Source organism: Pristiophorus japonicus, unplaced genomic scaffold (assembly GCF_044704955.1).
Source record: "Pristiophorus japonicus isolate sPriJap1 unplaced genomic scaffold, sPriJap1.hap1 HAP1_SCAFFOLD_104, whole genome shotgun sequence".
Lineage (NCBI taxonomy): Eukaryota > Metazoa > Chordata > Chondrichthyes > Pristiophoridae > Pristiophorus > Pristiophorus japonicus.
This window is the reverse complement of record NW_027250691.1, coordinates 1,130,150-1,138,744: the sequence shown is the minus strand read 5'-3', so window position 1 is coordinate 1,138,744 and position 8,595 is coordinate 1,130,150.

The following is an 8,595-nucleotide window of genomic DNA, read 5'->3' as shown; positions in this document are numbered from 1 at the left end:
CTCGAAACTGACCAACTGACCACAGACTGACCTAGAAACCAGAATCTGACCAACTGACCACAGTCTGACCTAGAAACCAGAAACTGAGCAACTGTCCGCAGTCTGAACTAGAAACCCGAAACTGAGCAACTGACCACAGTCTGACCTGGGAAACAGAAACTGACAAAATGACAACAGTATGACTTAGAAACCAGAAATTGACCAATTGACCACCGTCTGAACTAGAAACCAGAAACTGACCAACTGAACACATTCTGACTTAGAAACTAGAAACTGACCAACTGACCACATTCTGACCTAGAAACCAGAAACTGAACAAATGACCACAGTCTGACCTCGAAAACAGAAACTGAGAAACTGACCACTGATTGACCGTACAACCAAAAACTGACCAACAGACCACAGTCTGATTTGGAACCTGAAATTGACCAGCTGAACACAGTCTGACCGAAAATACCAGAAACTGACCAGCTGTCCACAGTCTGACCTAGAAACCAGAAACTGACAATCTGTGCACAGTCTGACCTAGAAACCAGAAATTGAGCAACTGACCACAGTCTGACCGAGCAGCCAGTAACTGAGCAACTGACCGCAGTCTGACCTAGAAACGTGAAACTGACTAACTGACCACATTCTGACCTCGAAACCAAAAAAATGACAAACTGACCACAGTCTGAGCGAGCAGCCAGTAACTGATTAACTGACCACATTCTGACCTGGAAAACAGAAACTGACCAACTGATCACATTCTGACCGACAAAGAAGAAACTGACCAACTGACAACAGACTGACCTAGAAACCAGAAACTGAGCAACTGACCACAGCCTGACCTAGTAACCCGAAACTGACCAACTGACCACAGACTAACCTAGAAACCAGAATCTGACCAACTGAACATAGTCTGACCTAGAAACCTGAAATTGACCAGCTGACCAGAGTCTGACCGACAATACCAGAAACTGACCAACTGACCACAGTCTGACCTAGCAACTAGTAACTGACCAACTGACCACAGTCTGACCTAGAAACCAGAAACTGAACAACTGACCACAGTATGACCTAGAAATCAGAAATTGACCAACTGACCACAGTCTGTATTAGAAACCAAAAACTGACCAACTGACCACAGTCTGACCGGGAAACCAAAAACTGACCAACTGACCACAGTCTGAGTTAGAAAGCCGAAACTGAGCAACTGATAAAAATCTGACGTAGAAAGCAGAAATGGCCAACTGACCACAGTCTGACCTCGGAACCAGAAACTGACCAACTGAACACAGTATGACCTAGAAATCAGAAATTTACCAACTGACCACAGTCTGAACTAGAAACCAGAAACTGACCAACTGACCACAGTCTGACCGAGAAACCAAAAACTGACCAACTGACCACAGTCTGTGTTAGAAACCAGAAACTGACCAACTGAGCACAGTGATACCTAGAAACCAGAAATTGACCAACTGACCACAGTCTTACCGAGCAGCCAGTAACTGAGCAACTGACCACAGTCTGACCGAGAAACCATAAACTGACTAACTGACCACATTCTGACCTAGAAACCAGAAACTGAAGAGCTGAGCATAGTCTGACCTAGAAACCAGAAACTGAGCTACTGACCACAGTTTAACCGAGACAACCCGAAACTGACCAACTGACCATAGTGTGACCTAGAAACTTGAAACTGACCAACTGACCACAGTCTGACCGAGCAGCGAGTAACTGAGCAACTGACCACATTCTGACCTAGTAACCCGAAAATGACCAACTGACCACAGACTGATCTTGAAAGCAGAAATTGACCAACTGACCACAGTCTGACCTCGAAACCTGAAATTGACCAGCTGACCACAGTCTGATCGAAAATACCAGAAACTGACCAACTGACCACAGTCTGACCTTGCAACCAGTAACTGACCAACTGACTACAGTCTGACCTTGGAACCAGAAACTGACCAACTGACTACAGACTGACCTAGAAACCAGAAACTGAAGAACTGGTCACAGTTTACCCGAGACAACCTCAAACTGTCCAACTGATCACAGTGTGATCTAGAAACAGAAACTGACCAATTGACCACAGTCTGACATAGCAACCAGAAACTGACCAACTGACCACAGTCTGACATAGCAACCAGAAACTGACCAACTGGCCACATTCTGATCTGGCAACCAGTAACTGACCAACTCTCCGCAGTCTGACCTCCAAACCCGAAACTGAGCAACTGACCACAATCTGACGTAGAAATCAGAAACTGACCAACTGACCACAGTCTGACCTAGCAACCCGAAACTGACCAACTGACCACAGTCTGACCTAGAAATCAGTAACCGACCAACTCACCTCAGTCTGACCTAGAATCCAGAAACTTACCAACCGAGCGCAGTCTGACCTAGAAACCAGTAACTGACCGTCTGACCACAGTCTAACCTAGAAACCAGAACCTGCAAACTGAACTCATACTGATCTAGGAACCAGAAACTGATCAACTGACCACAGTCTGACCGGGAAACCAAAAACTGACCAACTGACCACAGTCTGAGTTAGAAAGCCGAAACTGAGCAACTGATAAAAATCAGACGTAGAAAGCAGAAATGGCCAACTGACCACAGTCTGACCTCGGAACCAGAAACTGACCAACTGAACACAGTATGACCTAGAAATCAGAAATTTACCAACTGACCACAGTCTGAACTAGAAACCAGAAACTGACCAACTGACCACAGTCTGACCGAGAAACCAAAAACTGACCAACTGACCACAGTCTGAGTTAGAAACCAGAAACTGACCAACTGAGCACAGTGATACCTAGAAACCAGAAATTGACCAACTGACCACAGTCTTACCGAGCAGCCAGTAACTGAGCAACTGACCACAGTCTGACCGAGAAACCATAAACTGACTAACTGACCACATTCTGACCTGGAAACCAGAAACTGAAGAGCTGAGCATAGTCTGACCTAGAAACCAGAAACTGAGCTACTGACCACAGTTTAACCGAGACAACCCGAAACTGACCAACTGACCATAGTGTGACATAGAAACTTGAAACTGACCAACTGACCACAGTCTGACCGAGCAGCGAGTAACTGAGCAACTGACCACATTCTGACCTAGTAACCCGAAAATGACCAACTGACCACAGACTGATCTTGAAAGCAGAAATTGACCAACTGACCACAGTCTGACCTCGAAACCTGAAATTGACCAGCTGACCACAGTCTGACCGAAAATACCAGAAACTGACCAACTGACCACAGTCTGACCTTGCAACCAGTAACTGACCAACTGACTACAGTCTGACCTTGGAACCAGAAACTGACCAACTGACTACAGACTGACCTAGAAACCAGAAACTGAAGAACTGGTCACAGTTTACCCGAGACAACCTCAAACTGTCCAACTGATCACAGTGTGATCTAGAAACAGAAACTGACCAATTGACCACAGTCTGACATAGCAACCAGAAACTGACCAACTGACCACAGTCTGACATAGCAACCAGAAACTGACCAACTGGCCACATTCTGATCTGGCAACCAGTAACTGACCAACTCTCCGCAGTCTGACCTCCAAACCCGAAACTGAGCAACTGACCACAATCTGACGTAGAAATCAGAAACTGACCAACTGACCACAGTCTGACCTAGCAACCCGAAACTGACCAACTGACCACAGTCTGACCTAGAAATCAGTAACCGACCAACTCACCTCAGTCTGACCTAGAATCCAGAAACTTACCAACCGAGCGCAGTCTGACCTAGAAACCAGAAACTGACCGTCTGACCAGTCTGACCTAGAAACCAGAACCTGCAAACTGAACTCATACTGATCTAGGAACCAGAAACTGATCAACTGACCACAGTCTGACCGAGAAATCAGTAACCGACCAACTCACCTCAGTTTGACCTAGAATCCAGAAACTTACCAACCGAGCGCCGTCTGACCGAGAAGCCAGAAACTGACCGTCTGACCACAGTCTGACCTAGAAACCAGAACCTGCAAACTGAACTCATACTGATCTAGGAACCAGAAACTGACCAACTGACCACAGTCTGACCTAGCAACCAGAAACTGACCAACTGGCCACATTCTGACCTAGCAAACAGAAACTGCCAAACTGACCTCAGACTGATCTAGCAACCCGAAACTGACCAACTGACAACAGTCTGACCTAGAAACCAGAAATTGACCAACTGACCACAGTCTTACCGAGCAGCCAGTAACTGAGCAACTGACCACAGTCTGACCGAGAAACCATAAATTGACTAACTGACCACATTCTGACCTAGAAACCAGAAACTGAAGAGCTGAGCATAGTCTGACCTAGAAACCAGAAACTGAGCTACTGACCACAGTCTAACCGAGACAACCCGAAACTGACCAACTGACCATAATGTGACCTAGAAACTTGAAACTGACCAACTGACCACAGTCTGACCGAGCAGCGAGCAACTGAGCAACTGACCACATTCTGACCTAGTAACCCGAAAATGACCAACTGACCACAGTCTGACATAGCAACCAGAAACTGACCAACTGCCCACATTCTGATCTGGCAACCAGTAACTGACCAACTCTCCGCAGTCTGACCTCGAAACCCGAAACTGAGCAACTGACCACAATCTGACGTAGAAATCAGAAACTGACCAACTGACCACAGTCTGACCTAGCAACCCGAAACTGACCAACTGACCACAGTCTGACCTAGAAATCAGTAACCGACCAACTCACCTCAGTCTCACCTAGAATCCAGAAACTTACCAACCGAGCGCAGTCTGACCTAGAAACCAGTAACTGACCGTCTGACCACAGTCTGACCTAGAAACCAGAACCTGCAAACTGAACTCATACTGATCTAGGAACCAAAAACTGACCAACTGACCACAGTCTGACCTAGCAAGCAGAAACTGACCAACTGGCCACATTCTGACCTAGAAAACAGAAACTGCCAAACTGACCTCAGACTGATCTAGCAACCCGAAACTGACCAACTGACAACAGTCTGACCTAGGAACAAGAATCTGACTAACTGACCCCAGTCTGACCTCGGAACTAGAAACTGACCAACTGAGTAAGTCGAGGAGGCGGGAGCTCGGAACAGCGCGAGTCCGGGGTCGGCGAGAGGCCTATAAAGGCCAGCGGGAGTCGAGCAGTTCGAGCAGTCAGTCGAGGAGGCGGGAGCTCGGAGCAGCGCGAGTCCGGGGTCAGCGAGAGGCGTACCGGTGCAGCTACAGGTAGAAGGCAAAGATACAAAGGTGACGTCACAGCCTAGGGGGTAAGTGATTGGCTGGTGATTGGTGAGTAGTTTTTCTTTTTCTTCTTGTATTGGTCAGTAACTTTTAACATTGTTATTAACAGTTTAAGTGTATCTAAGGGTTAAGACATGGCAGGAGAGCTCGGTCGGGTGTTATGCTCCTCCTGTACCATGTGGGAACTCAGGGACACTTCCGGTGTCCCTGACGACGACGTGTGCGGGAAGTGTATCCGCCTCCAGCTCCTGACGGTCCACGTCGTGGAATTGGAGCTGAGGGTGGATTTACTCTGGAACATCCACGATGCTGAGAATGACGTGAGTATCACGTGTAGCGAGTTGGTCTTACCGCAGGGAAAGGGTCCACAGCCAGATAGGGAATGGAAGACCAGCAGGAAGAGTAGTGCAAGAAAGGTAGTGCAGGGGTCCCCTGTGGTCATCCCCCTGCAAAACAGATACACTGCTTTGGGTACTGTTGAGGGAATGACTCATCAGGGGAGGGCAGCAGCAGCCAAGTTCATGGCACCGTGGCTGGCTCTGCTGCACAGGAGGGCAAGAAAAAGAGTGGGAGAGCGATAGTGATAGGGGATTCAATTGTGAAGGGAATAGATAGGCGTTTCTGCGGCAGCAACCGAGACTCCAGGATGGTATGTTGCCTCCCTGGTGCAAGGGTCAAGGATGTCTCGGAGCGGGTGCAGGACATTCTGAAATGGGAGGGAGAACAGCCAGTTGTCGTGGTGCACATTGGTACCAACGACATAGGTAAAAAAAGGGATGAGGTCCTTCGAAACGAATTTAAGGAGCTAGGAGCTAAATTAAAAAGTAGGACCTCAAAAGTAGTAATCTCGGGATTGCTACCAGTGCCACGTGATAGTCAGAGTAGGAATCGCAGGATAGCGCAGATGAATACGTGGCTTGAGCAGTGGTGCAGCAGGGAGGGATTCAAATTCCTGGGGCATTGGGACCGGTTCTGGGGGAGGTGGGACCAGTACAAACCGGACGGTCTGCACCTGGGCAGGACCGGAACCAATGTCCTAGGGGGAGTGTTTGCTACTGCTGTTGGGGACGATTTAAACTAATATGGCAGGGGGATGGTAACCAATGCAGGGAGACAGATGGAAACAAAAAGGAGACAAAAGCAAAAGACAGAAAGGAGATGAGGAAAAGTGGAGGGCAGAGAAACCCAAGGCAAAGAACAAAAAGGGCCACTGTACAGCAAAATTCTAAAAGGACAAAGGGTGTTAATACAACAAGCCTGAAGGCTTTGTGTCTTAATGCAAGGAGTATCCGCAATAAGGTGGATGAATTAATTGTGCAAATAGATGTTAACAAATATGATGTGATTGGGATTACGGAGACGTGGCTCCAGGATGATCAGGGATAGGAACACAACATTCAGGGGTATTCAACATTCAGGAAGGATAGAATAAAAGGAAAAGGAGGTGGGGTAGCATTGCTGGTTAAAGAGGAGATTAATGCAATAGTTAGGAAAGACATTAGCTTGGATGATGTGGAATCTATATGGGTAGAGCTGCAGAACACCAAAGGGCAAAAAATGTTAGTAGGAGTTGTGTACAGACCTCCAAACAGGAATAGGGATGTTGGGGAGGGCATCAAACAGGAAATTAGGGGTGCATGCAATAAAGGTGTAGCAGTTATAATGAGTGACTTTAATATGCACATAGATTGGGCTAGCCAAACTGGAAGCAATACGGTGGAGGAGGATTTCCTGGAGTGCATAAGGGATGGTTTTCTAGACCAATATGTTGAGGAACCAACTAGGGGTGAGGCCATCTTAGACTGGGTGTTGTGTAATGAGAGAGGATTAATTAGCAATCTCATTGTGCGAGGCCCCTTGGGGAAGAGTGACCATAATATGGTGGAATTCTGCATTAGGATGGAGAATGAAACAGTAATTTCAGAGACCATGGTCCAGAACTTAAAGAAGGGTAACTTTGAAGGTATGAGGCGTGAATTGGCTAGGCTATATTGGCGATTCATACTTAGGGGGTTGACTGTGGATGGGCAATGGCAGACATTTAGAGACCGCATGGATGAATTACAACAATTGTACATTCCTGTCTGGCGTAAAAATAAAAAAGGGAAGGTGGCTCAACCGTGGCTATCTAGGGAAATCAGGGATAGTATTAAAGCCAAGGAAGTGGCATACAAATTGGCCAGAAATAGCAGCGAACCTGGGGACTGGGAGAAATTTAGAACTCAGCAGAGGAGGACAAAGGGTTTGATTAGGGCAGGGAAAATGGAGTACGAAAAGAACCTTGCAGGGAACATTAAGGCGGATTGCAAAAGTTTCTATAGGTATGTAAAGAGAAAAAGGTTGGTGAAGACAAGCGTAGGTCACCTGCAGTCAGAATAAGGGGAAGTCATAACGGGGAACAAAGAAATGGCAGACCAATTGAACAAGTACTTTGGTTCGGTATTCACTAAGGAGGATACAAACAACCTTCCGGATATAAAAGGGGTCAGAGGGTCTCGTCAGGAGGGGGAACTGAGGGAAATCTTTATTAGTCGGAAAATTGTGTTGGGGAAATTGATGGGATTGAAGGCCGATAAATCCCCAGGGCCTGATGGACTGCATCCTAGAGTACTTAAGGAGGTGGCCTTGGAAATAGCGGATGCATTGACAGTCATTTTCCAACATTCCATTGACTCTGGATCAGTTCCTATGGAGTGGAGGGTAGCCAATGTAACCCCACTTTTTAAAAAAGGAGGGAGAGAGAAAACAGGGAATTATAGACCGGTCAGCCTGACCTCAGTAGTGGGTAAAATGATGGAATCAATTATTAAGGATGTCATAGCAGTGCATTTGGAAAATGGTGACTTGATAGGTCCAAGACAGCATGGATTTGTGAAAGGGAAATCATGCTTGACAAATCTTCTGGAATTTTGTGAGGATGTTTCCAGTAAAGTGGACAAAGGAGAACCAGTTGATGTGGTATATTTGGACTTTCAGAAGGCTTTCGACAAGGTCCCACACAAGAGATTAATGTGCAAAGTTAAAGCACATGGGATTGGGGGTAGTGTGCTGACGTGGATTGAGAACTGGTTGTCAGACAGGAAGCAAAGAGGAGGAGTAAACGGGTACTTTTCAGAATGGCAGGCAGTGACTAGTGCAGTGCCGCAAGGTTCTGTGCTGGGGCCCCAGCTGTTTACATTGTACATTAATGATTTAGACGAGGGGATTATATGCAGTATCTCCAAATTTGCGGATGATACTAAGTTGGGTGGCAGTGTGAGCTGCGAGGAGGATGCTATTAGGCTGCAGAGTGACTTGGATAGGTTAGGTGAGTCGGCAAATGCATGGCAGATGAAGTATAATGTG